Source organism: Hordeum vulgare, chromosome 3H, assembly GCF_904849725.1.
Source record: "Hordeum vulgare subsp. vulgare chromosome 3H, MorexV3_pseudomolecules_assembly, whole genome shotgun sequence".
NCBI classification, from domain to species: domain Eukaryota; kingdom Viridiplantae; phylum Streptophyta; class Magnoliopsida; order Poales; family Poaceae; genus Hordeum; species Hordeum vulgare.
In genome coordinates, this window is record NC_058520.1 from 314931244 (window position 1) to 314944273 (window position 13030).

The following is a 13030-nucleotide window of genomic DNA, read 5'->3' on the forward strand; positions in this document are numbered from 1 at the left end:
TAACAAGGTTGTCACTTGAAGTAGTGGGAGTATCACTTGAGGCTTTGTAAGCACCGCTTGACTTGTTGTCCGACTCATCTTTGTCCTTGAGAGACATTTCATGAGAACAGTCCTTCCAATGACTTCAGTTGGCTTGAGATCCTTGTAGTTTGGTATCATTTGGATTAATATGCACACGATGTCGTATCTTCCATCCAAGGCTCTAAGTATCATTGATGACCCACAAGTATAGGGGATCAATCGTAGTCCTTTGATAAGTAAGAGTGTCGAACCCAACGAGGAGCAGAAGGCTCTGATAAACGGATTTCAGCAAGGTAATAACTGCAAACACTGAAAGTAGCGGTAACAAGTGATTGTGTAGCGAGGTGAAACGTAGCAAGCAAAGAGTAACAAGTAACAAGTAGTAGCAACGGTGCAGCAAGTGGCCCAATCCCTTTTGTAGCAAGGGACAAGCCTGAACAAAGTCTTATAGGAGGAAAAACGCTCCCGAGGACACACGGGAATTTCTGTCATGCTAGTTTCATCATGTTCATATGATTCACGTTCGTTACTTTGATAGTTTGATATGTGGGTGGACCGACGCTTGGGTACTGCCCTTACTTGGACAAGCATCCGACTTATTATTAACCTCTCTCGCAAGCATCCGCAACTACAAAAGAAGAATTAAGACAAAGTCTAACCATATCATTAAACTAGTGGATCCAAATCAGCCCCTCACGAAGCAGCGCATAAACTGGGGTTTAAGCTTGTGTCACTCCAGCAACCCATCATCTACTTACTACTTCCCAATGCCTTCCTCTAGGCACAAATATGGTGAAGTGTTATGTAGTCGACGTTCACATAACACCACTAGAGGAAAAACAACATACAACATATCAAAATACCGAACGAATATCAAATTCACATGACTATTATTAACATGACTTATCCCATGTCCTCAGGAACAAAAGTAACTACTCACAAGACATAATCATAATCATGACCAGAGGTGTAATGAATAGCATCAAGGATCTGAACATAAACTTCTCCACCAAGTAATCCAACAAGCATGAACTACAAAGAGTAATCAACACTACTAGCAACCTTACAAGTACCAATCTGAGTTGCGAGACGAAGATTGGTTACAAGAGATGAACTAGGGATTGGAGAGGAGATGGTGCTGATGAAGATGTTGATGAAGATGCCTCCCTCCGATGAGAGGAGTGTTGGTGATGAAGATGGCAACGATTCCCCCCTCCGGGAGGGAATTTTCCCCGGCAGGATCGTCCTGCCGGAGCTCTAGATTGGATCTGCTCAAGTTCCGCCCCGTGGCGGAGGTGAAAGCATGAAAAAGCTTCCGTATGATTTTTTCCAGGTCAAGACGCATCATATAGCAAAAGAGGGGGGCTAGTGGGCCAGTGGGCTGCCCACAAGCTTGCCCACCGCCACCAGGGTGGTGGTGGCGGAGTGGGGGCTTGTGGGGCCGTGGTGGCCCCCATCCGGTAGTTCTTCCACCCAGTATTTTTAATATATTCCAGAAAAAATCCACGTAAATTTTCAGGGCATTTGGAGATGTGCAGAATAGTGGACTAGGATTTGCTCCTTTTCCAGTCCAGAATTCCAGCTGCCCGAGTTCTCCCTCTTCAAATAATCCTTGCAAAATAAGAGAGAAAAGGCATAAATATGGTACCACAAGTAATATAACAGCCCCAAAAGCAATAAATATCACCATGAAAGCATGATGCAAAATGGACGTATCAACTCCCCCAAGCTTAGGCCTCGCTTGTCCTCAAGCGAAAACCAAGTTCCATAAACATGTCCACATGTTTGGGGACGAAGGTGTCGATAAAACATAATACAGACATGAGGGAATCATGATCACACATAGAACAACAATATATCATAAAGATTCTTATGGGAAAGTAACAATTCCTTCCCGAAGCAAAACATGAAGCAAAAACCTTACCGAGAAGTAACCAACAATAGCCCATAGTCATTGAAGCAATTGCAATTTATCACAACATCAGAAAGAGTCAAATAAGAGCTTGTAAGGCAAAACCACATAATCAATCATCGCTTTTGTTTTCCACAATTGTTATAACTCACGTGGTACTCATGGTGTCAAAGTTTCAGCTGAACACAGAGGAAGATAGGGGCTTATAGTTTTGCCTCCCAACGGTTTACCTCAAGGGTAAAGTCAACAACAATAAAGCATGAGTACTCAATTCCAAGTTGATATATGAATATAGATCTTTCCCAAGCATGTGACGGTAGCCAAGACGAAGGCAAAAAGGGAATTGGTGATGATCACCATGACTCTTACAAGGACAAAAATTAAAGGTACAAGATAGGCCCTTCGCAGAGGGAAGCAGAGGTTGTCATGCACTTTTGAGGTTTGAATGCGTGTCCTCTTAGTGCGGAGGAACGTCACTTTATATTGCCTCCTGTGATAAAGAACTTTATTATGCAGTCTGTCGCTTTTATGTCTTCCTCATCACAGGTTCGTACAAAGCTTATTTTCCACACACTAATAGATCATACATATTAGAGAGCAATTTTTATTGCTTGCACCGAGGATAACTTACTTGAAGGATCTTATTCAATCCATAGGTAGGTATGGTGGACTCTCATGGCAAAACTGGTTGGAGGTTTATGGATGCACAAGTAGTATCTCTACTTGGTGCGGGAGTTTTGGCTAATATGAGGTGGAAGCAATCGTCACATGCTAAGGGATCTCTAATCATATAACATTGTTTGGAACCAAGCAAACACAATTCATGATGTCGTCTTCCTTGTCCAACATCTACTCCTAGGCATGTAATAGTTTGGTGAGTGCTCACAATTGTAAAAAGTTTCTAAGATGATATATTTATATGTGAACCTCTCTTTCCTTATTAGTTCTTATTAATTGCAACAATGACTGAGGTCTATGCTGATTTATTCTCAACAAGTTCCAATCATCATACGTGTCATAAGTGAAGTTATCACTTTCCATAAGATCGTCTCATGATCTTTCATGCTATCGTTCCTTTCATACTTTTTGATCATGGCACAAAGCAAAGTCCTTGACTAAGACGCTCTTTATTATATAGCTCGTAAGCTCGAATACAACGGGGAAGAGACAAAAGCAAAAGACTCAAACTAAAAACTAAAGACTTATTCCTCTAAAAGGAGAAATAAAAACTAAAAAAAGGTAAAAGCAAAAGATATAAATGTGATATGATACCAGGGCAACTCCCCCAAGCTTGCAGAAGCCAAGGGGATTGCCCATACCAATGCTTAGTTGTCTTCCTTTGGTGGTGATGTTGTTGTTGTTGTCGTAGTCTGATCCTCCGTCTTCCAAGGCATAGGTGCTCCATCATGGCAGGATGAACGAGTCGCCGGAATCCTCAAATCTGCAGCCAACCTTATTGATTGGAATCTGTGCTCATACTCACAGTTTTGATTCCGCAGGTCATAGATCTGGCCCTGAAGTTGGTCAACCCTATCGTAGAGCCTGGAGAGGTGTTTCCCAATATCAATGGCATCCATCTTGTGATTGCTAGTGAACTCCGTGATCATCGTGTAGTTGGCGTTGAGTCCACGCTCAACCATCCCTTGGCACTTGAAGACTTGTTGCTCCATTGCTTCGAGCCTTGTCTCTGCGCTTCCGGTCTTCTTAGGCCCCTCAACATCACGGATGTGCAACATCCCCTTGCTCATCTTGATAGACTGAGGGTGTCTCGGCACTTCCGTGAGGTAGGGATTGATGACCTTCTCAAAGATCTTGTCCTTAGGAGCGTTTGGGGAAGTCACGATGATCTAGATCTGCGTCAGAAACAAGCTCGAAACGAAAACAGAGGAAAACTACGCGATACGGAGATCAAAACCTTCGGGCGACTATATATTGATTTTTTCTGGGCCAGAAGGAGTCCTTCGCAAGAAAACGGAGTCCGGGAGGTACACGAGGTGCCCACAAGCTTGTCCATCGCCACCAGGGGGGTGGTGGCGGTGTGGGCCCTTGTGGCTTCCTCGTTTGCTCTCCGGACTGCTTTTTATTTTTCTAATTTTCCAAAAATTCTAAAACTGAGGAAATTTCCTATTGAAAAAGTACCGGAGTCCAATTTCTTGCCGAAACAGATACATCTTTGTTTTCAAGGTCTTAAACAGGCTGATAAACATCCCTTATGTACTCTTCTGGAGTCATGACATTGATGATATTGGTCTCAACATTTATGGGAGTACCAAAGATGTAATGCTTGATTCGTTGCCCATTTACCACTCTAGGAAAATTTCCTTCCGTGTTATTGATTTTGATGGCACCGGAACGATATACTTTCTCGACAACATAGGGACCTTCCAATTTAGAGAGAAGCTTGCGTGCAAAGAATCTCAAACGAGAATTGTATAGCAAGACATAATCACCTACATTGAACTCTCGTTTCTGTATTCATTTGTCGTGCCATCTCTTAACCTTTTCCTTGAACAACCTGGCATTCTCATATGCCTGGGCTCTCCATTCATCTAACGAGCTGATATCAAACAACCGCTTCTCACCGGCAAGTTTGAAATCAAAGTTGAGCTCATTGATTGCCCAATAAGCTTTGTGTTCTAGCTCAAGAGGTAAATGACAGGCCTTACCGTAAACCATTTTATACGGTGACATGCCCATGGGATTCTTATAAGCAGTCCTATAAGCCCATAGTGCATCGTCAAGTTTGCTAGACCAGTTCTTTCGAGATCTATTGACGGTCTTTTGTAGGATCCACTTGATCTCCCTATTACTCAACTCAACTTGACCACTAGACTGACGATGATAAGGAGATGCAACTCTATGGTTGACATCATACTTAGCTAGCATCTTGCGGAAAACACCATGAATGAAGTGTGAACCGCCATCAGTCATCAAGTATCTAGGGACTCCAAATATTGGGAATATGACTTATTTAAGCATCTTAATAGAGGTGTGGTGATCAACATTTTTAGTGGGGATAGCTTCTACCCACTTAGTAACGTAATCCACAGCAACTAAGATGTGAGTGTACCCATTGGAACTCGGGAAGGGTCCAATATAATCAAAGCCCCAGACATCAAATGGTTCAATGACAAGTAAATAGTTCATAGGCATTTCCTAACGCTTACTGATGTTCCCTATCCTTTGGCATTCGTCACAAGACAGGACAAACTTGCGAACATCCTTGAAGAGAGTGGGCCAATAGAAACCTGATTGCAATACCTTATGGGCAATTCTATCTCCAGCATGGTGTCCTCCGTAGGCTTCGGAATGACACTTCTGCAGGATCTGTCCCTGTTCATGTTCAGGCACACAACGTCTAATAACACCATCTACTCCTTCCTTATAAAGGTGAGGATCATCCCAAAAGTAGTGTCTCAAATCAAAGAAGAATTTCTTCTTTTGTTGATAGGTGAAACTGGGTGGTATGTATTTGGCTACGATATAGTTTGCATAATCGGCATACCACGGTGCACTAAGTGAAGTGCGGATGACATTTAATTGCTCATCAGGAAAGCTGTCATCAATTGGTAGTGGGTCATCAAGGACATTCTCTAGCCTAGACAAGTTATTTGCTACAGGGTTATCAGCACCCTTTCGGTCAACGACGTGCAAATCAAATTCCTGTAGCAGGAGAACCCATCTGATCAGCCTAGGTTTAGCGTCCTTCTTTTGCATGAGGTACTTAATAGAAGCATGATCAGAGTGAATAGTGACTTTGGAGTCAACTACGTAAGATATGAACTTTTCACATGCAAACACGACTGCTAAAAATTCCTTCTCCGTAGTGGCATAGTTTCTTTGGGCACTGTCTAGAGTTTTACTAGCGTAGTGAATGACATTCAACTTCTTGTCAACTCTTTGTCCTAGAACAACACCAACAGCATAATCACTAGCGTCACACATGATTTCAAGGGGCAAGTTCCAGTCAGGTGGTTGAACAATAGGTGCGGTTATCAAAGCCCTCTTAAGTATTTCAAAGGCTTCCTCACAATCCTCATCAAAAACAAAAGGAACATCCTTCTGCAAGAGGTTGGTAAGAGGCCTAGTAATCTTAGAAAAGTCTTTAATGAACCTTCTATAGAAACCAACATGACCTAGGAAACTTCGTATACCTCTGATATCTGTGGGGCAAGTCATTTTCTCAATTGCATCAACCTTAGCCTTATCAACTTCAATGCCTCTCTCAGAGATTTTGTGTCCTAAGACGATACCTTCATTAACCATAAAGTGGCACTTCTCCCAATTCAAGACGAGGTTGGTTTCTTCGCATATCTGTAAGACTTGATCAAGGTTGTTGAGGCAATCATCAAAGGAAGACACGTAAACGGAGAAGTCATCCATGAAAACCTCGACAATCTTTTCACAAAAGTCACAGAATATAGCCATCATACATCTTTGGAAGGTGGCAGGTGCATTACATAAGCCAAAAGGCATACGTCTATAGGCAAAGGTACCGAAAGGGCAGGTGAAAGTGGTTTTCTCTTGATCAGATTGTGCAACAGGTATCTGCGAGAAACCTGAATAACCGTGTAGAAAGCAGAAGTGTGTGTGCTTTGATAGCCTTTCTAGCATTTGGTCGATGAACGACAAAGGATAATGATCTTTCCTGGTTGCCTTATTCAGTTTCCGGAAGTCTATCACCATTCTATAGCCGGTAATAATCCTTTGTGGGATTAGTTCATCCTTATCACTAGGAACGACGGTGATACCTCCGTTCTTAGGTACGCAATGTACTGGACTTACCCAATCACTATGAGCAACAGGATAAATGATTCCTTCTTCCAGAAGCTTCAATATTTCTTTCCTAACGACCTCTTTCATCTTAGGATTTAATCTCCTTTGATGATCAACAACTGGTTTGAAGTCAGGGTCGGTTTTAATCTTGTGCTGACATAGAGTAGGACTAATACCCTTAAGATCATCAAGAGTATATCCAATAGCAGCGTGGTGCTTCCTCAGAGTTTTTAGTAACTTCTTCTCTTGGCGCTCTGAGAGGAGAGCACTAATAATGATAGGATATATCTCCTCCTCATCAAGATAGGCATACTTAAGAGTATCAGGCAACTGTTTAAGCTCGAACACAGGATTACCCTTTGGTGGGGAGGATCCCCAAGCAGTTCAACAGGCAGATTATTCTTGAGTATAGAACATTGTTCTAAGACAATTCTATCTATCTCATCTCTCTCCTCCATATGCATATCATTTTCATGCTCAAGCAGATATTGCTCTAAAGGATCCGTAGGAGGTACGACAATAGAGGCAAGAGCAATGATTTCATCCCTACCAGACGACTCTCTTTCATGGGGTTGTCTTCCAAACTTGGAGAAGTTAAATTCATGAGACACACCCTCGAAACTTACTGTGACAGTCTGCTTAATGCAATCAATGTGAGCATTGACAGTGTTGAGAAAGGGTCTAACGAATATGATGGGACAAAAGCTATCTTGTGCAGGACCAAGGACGAGGAAATCAGTAGGATACTCCGTCTTACCACACAGGACTTCTACGTCTCTCACAATTCCCAAAGGGCAGATAGTGTCTCTATTAGCTAGCGTGATAGTGACATCAATGGGTTCTAACTCAGCAGGTGCAATCTCATCTTTGATTTCATCATAGAGAGAACGGGGTATTACACTAACACTAGCTCCCATATCACATAAACCATGGTAACAGTGATCTCCTATCTTAACAGAAACAACGGGCAGGCCAACTACAGGTCCATGCTTGTCTTTCGTGTGAGGTTTAGCAATTCTAGCGAAGTCCTCACAGAATTTGATAACATGCCCATCTATGTCTTCGTCTAAGAGATCTTTGATAATAGCAACACTAGGTTCAACCCTAATCTCCTCAGGGGGTGCAAGTGGTCTAATGTAACCCCTACGTATCACAGTTGGAGATTTAGAATAATCCTTCATTCTAGCAGGGTATGGTGGTTTCTTAGTGTAAGCACAAGGAACAACAGGATCACTAAAAGCTATGATTTTCTCCTCAACTAGATTGGTTTTGGCTATGTTGCTTTATACTGGAGGATGATATTTAAACCACTTCTCTTTGGGAAGTTCGACATGAGCAACAAAAGATTCACAAAGATAAGCTACTATCTCAGAGTCAAGTCCATACTTAGCGCTAAAATCTCTAGAAGTGTTTGTCTCAACAAAAGATTTAACGCAATCAAATTGGAAATTCATACCTGAGTCCTTACCTTCCTCCAACTCCCAATCTTCAGAGTTGCGCTTGATACTCTCCAATAAATTCCACTTGTGATCAATATCCTTCTTCATAAAAGAACCGGCACAAGAAGTGTCAAGCATGGTACGATCTTCATGAGAAAGCCGAGCATAAAAGTTTTGAGTGATGATTTCTCTCGAGAGCTCATGATTGGGGCATGAATATAACATTGATTTAAGCCTCCCCAAGCTTGAGCTATGCTTTCCATGTCACGAGGCCAAAAGTTATAAATAAAGTTTCGATCACGATGTACTAAATGCATGGTATAGAACTTTTGATGAAATTCCATTTTCAACTGATTGTAGCCCCATGATCCAGCATCATCACATAACCTATACCATGTCAACGCCTTATCCTTCAAAGATAAAGGAAAGACTTTCTTCTTTACCTCATCCTCGGGCAAACTTGCAAGCTTAAATAAACCACAAACTTCATCTACATAGATTAGATGAAAGTCTGGATGTGAAGATCCATCTCTTGTAAAAGGATTAGCCAGCAGTTTCTCAAGCATACCCAAAGGAATTTCATAAAAGATATTTTCAGTAGGTACCTCAGGTTGAGGAGCAACTCCTCGTGCTTCCGTTCATGGTGAAGATACCCCGAACAAACTCCTCAAAGAAAGAGTTTCCATAGTGACAAGTGACAATAAATTTTAGCACAGTACAAAAGTGTTTCCTTACCAATTTCCACTTACCAAAGGCGCTTCACTCCCCGGCAACGGCGCCAGAAAAGAGTCTTGATGACCCACAAGTATAGGGGATCAATCGTAGTCCTTTCGGTAAGTAAGAGTGTCAAACCCAACGAGGAGCAGAAGGCTCTGATAAATGGATTTTAGCAAGGTAATAACTGCAAACACTGAAAGTAGCGGTAACAAGTGATTGTGTAGCGAGGTGAAACGTAGCAAGCAAAGAGTAACAAGTAACAAGTAGTAGCAACGGTGCAGCAAGTGGCCCAATCCCTTTTGTAGCAAGGGACAAGCCTGAACAAAGTCTTATAGGAGGAAAAACGCTCCCGAGGACACACGGGAATTTCTGTCATGCTAGTTTCATCATGTTCATATGATTCACGTTCGTTACTTTGATAGTTTGATATGTGGGTGGACCGACGCTTGGGTACTGCCCTTACTTGGACAAGAATCCGACTTATGATTAACCTCTCTCGCAAGCATCCGCAACTACAAAAGAAGAATTAAGACAAAGTCTAACCATATCATTAAACTAGTGGATCCAAATCAGCCCCTCACGAAGCAGCGCATAAACTGGGGTTTAAGCTTGTGTCACTCCAGCAACCCATCATCTACTTACTACTTCCCAATGCCTTCCTCTAGGCCCAAATATGGTGAAGTGTTATGTAGTCGACGTTCACATAACACCACTAGAGGAAAAACAACATACAACATATCAAAATACCGAACGAATATCAAATTCACATGACTATTATTAACATGACTTATCCCATGTCCTCAGGAACAAAAGTAACTACTCACAAGACATAATCATAATCATGACCAGAGGTGTAATGAATAGCATCAAGGATCTGAACATAAACTTCTCCACCAAGTAATCCAACAAGCATGAACTACAAAGAGTAATCAACACTACTAGCAACCTTACAAGTACCAATCTGAGTTGCGAGACGAAGATTGGTTACAAGAGATGAACTAGGGATTGGAGAGGAGATGGTGCTGATGAAGATGTTGACGAAGATGCCTCCCTCCGATGAGAGGAGTGTTGGTGATGAAGATGGCGACGATTCCCCCCTCCGGGAGGGAATTTTCCCCGGCAGGATCGTCCTGCCGGAGCTCTAGATTGGATCTGCTCAAGTTCCACCCCGTGGCGGAGGCGAAAGCATGAAAAAGCTTCCGTATGATTTTTTCCAGGTCAAGACACATCATATAGCAAAAGAGGGGGGCTAGTGGGCCAGTGGGCTGCCCACAAGCTTGCCCACCGCCACCAGGGGGGTGGTGGCGGAGTGGGGGCTTGTGGGGCCCTGGTGGCCCCCTCCGATAGTTCTTCCGCCCAGTATTTTTTAATATATTCCAGAAAAAATCCACGTAAATTTTCAGGGCATTTGGAGATGTGCAGAATAGGGGACAAGGATTTGCTCCTCTTCCAGTCCAGAATTCCAGCTGCCTGAATTCTCCCTCTTCAAATAATCCTTGCAAAATAAGAGAGAAAAGGCATAAATATGGTACCACAAGTAATATAACATCCCAAAAAGCAATAAATATCAACATGAAAGCATGATGCAAAATGGACGTATCAATCATCTTGATGATGAATTTGTTGGTCATCTCTACACTTCCTAAGCCGACAATATCATTTGTGATGAGAGCTAGCCTAGAATACATCTCAGCGACTCCTTCACCATCCTTCATCTTGAACTTGTCAAGATGACTTTGAAGCACATCCAACTTAGATTCCGTGACAGAATTAGTACCTTTGTGTATATCAATCAAAGTATCTCAAATTTACTTTGCATTCTCGAGGCAACTGATTTTGGTGAATTCTTTGGGACACAAGCAGTTGAACAGGATATCACAGGCTTGAGCATTGTATTGCAACATCTTTAGCTCATCCGCTGTCGCATCACGATCCGGTTCTTTTCCTTCTCCAAAGAAATCACCTTGCACACCAACATGAACAACAGCCGAAACGGCAGGATTATGACCAAGAATATGCATTTTCATCTTATGCTTCCAACTAGCGAAATTAGTACCATCGAAATATGGACCTCTACGGTGATAATTTCCCTCATTAGACGCCATGCTCTCCTAGGTTGTGAAACTAATGCAATGGATACCAAAGCTCTGATACCACTTGTAGGATCAAAAGTATGTCTAGAGAGGGGGGTGATTAAACTACTTGACAAGATAAAAACTTAGCCTTTTCCCAATTTTAGTTGTGGGCCAGTTTTAGCAATTATGACTAGTCAAGTTCACCCTACACATGCACATCTAAGAGTATAACATTGGAAAGTAAGACATGCAAATGTAAAGTAGATGGTAAGGTAGGGAGATCAAACGCAAAGGTTAACATAGCGATATTTAGCGATTTTTGGCATGGTTCCTGGAGACTTCAACCCACAAAGGGTAATGGCTGCGAGAGTCCACGGAGGGCTCCACCCATGAGGGGTCCACGAAGAAGCGGCCTTGTCTATTCCACCATGGCTTCCGTCCACACATGACTAGCCTCACTGACGGTAGATCTTCACAAAGTAGGCGATCTCCTTACCCTTACATACATCTTGGTTCAACTGCACAACATGAAGTAGGAGCCTCCCAAGCGACACCTAACCAATCTAGGAGGCACCACCCTTCAAAAGGTAATATATGCGGTAGAACGATGAACTCCTTGCGCTTGTGCTTCTAAATATAGTCTCGTCAACACTCAATCACTCTCTCTCAAATTTGGCAGGGGTAGGAGAGATTGATCTTGTGGAAAGCAACTTGGGGAGGCTGGAAATCAAGGTTCTAATGGTTGGAATGGAATCTCTTGATCTCAACACATGAGTAGGTGGCTCTCTCTCAGAAAAATGGATCTGGCAAGTGTAAGTGTGTCTTGAGTGCTTCCTCTATGAATGAGAGGTAGGTGGAGGGGTATATATAGGCATCCCCCAAAATCCAACCATTACAACATTATTGCCCAACTCGGTGACACCAAAATGATTCTCGGTGGTACTGAGTTGCACAAATGTGGCAACTTTTGAATTCTCGGTGAGATCTATATAGGAATATTGATGGTACCGATACGATGACCTACACTAGTTTCCAAATCTCGGTGAGACCGATTTTAAACTCGGAAATTCCGATTCTTGAAATCCTCTCAACAGAAATTTGATCACTGAATCTCGGTGGCACCAATGCAAAAGTTGGTGGTACTGGGATGGTAGGGATTGGTATAGGATCTATCAAGTGTGAAACCGGTAGGGTCGAATGGAAATAGTTGGTCGCACCGATTTTGCAGGTTTAGCTTTGGACAGAGATATTTGTGGGAGAATGGTTGAGTATTTTTGGCAGCTACCTCTAAGAACTTGAGCTACCAATTCATCATAATACCTCACCCCCTTTTAACAGTATTGGCTTTCCTATGGACTCAAAGTTATTTCTCACAAATGTAAAATGTAGACTCTTCTTGCTTGAAGCTTGAGCCAATCCTATTCCTTCCTTTGCATCAAGGGGCATCTCCTCACAATCCTATAGCCAAAGCATGTTTGAGCTTATCTGAAATATACTTGGATAAGATCATTAGTCCAATGATGCATATGTTGTGATTAATTACCCAAACCACCTTGGGGAGAAATTGTGCTTTCAAAAAGATCATGAATGCAGAAGCTAATCCAGCTCGGGTGGTGGCGGAGGAAGAGGCGGCGCCAATCGGATGGCTATCGTTTGGAGGTGTGCGATGATGGAGTTTATGGCTTCATGGTCCCGTTGCCCGCTAAGCGGCCTCCAGAGCTGCGTAAAGCCACACATTTTGAACACCGCATAAGTCGCCCGTCGAACAGGCACACGTTGGATAACAAGCTTATTTCGGACAATCAAGAGCGTCCATGCGAGAACACCAATAACCAGCCATCTAATGTGTCATCGCGAAGAAGGGGAGGCTTGGATAACGGTACATAGGTCGGGGAAGTTGGTTTTATACCAAAGTCCTCCAATAGTCTCGCGAATGCAAGACCAGAGGAATTGGGCGGAAACACGCGATAAGAAGATGTGGTTGGAGTCCTCCGCAGTCCCGCAAAGGGGGCACAAACCGTCTCCCGGGCTGTGGCGCTTGAGTACCTCCACTTTGAAATGGCCCGACCATGGATCCACTGCCACATGAA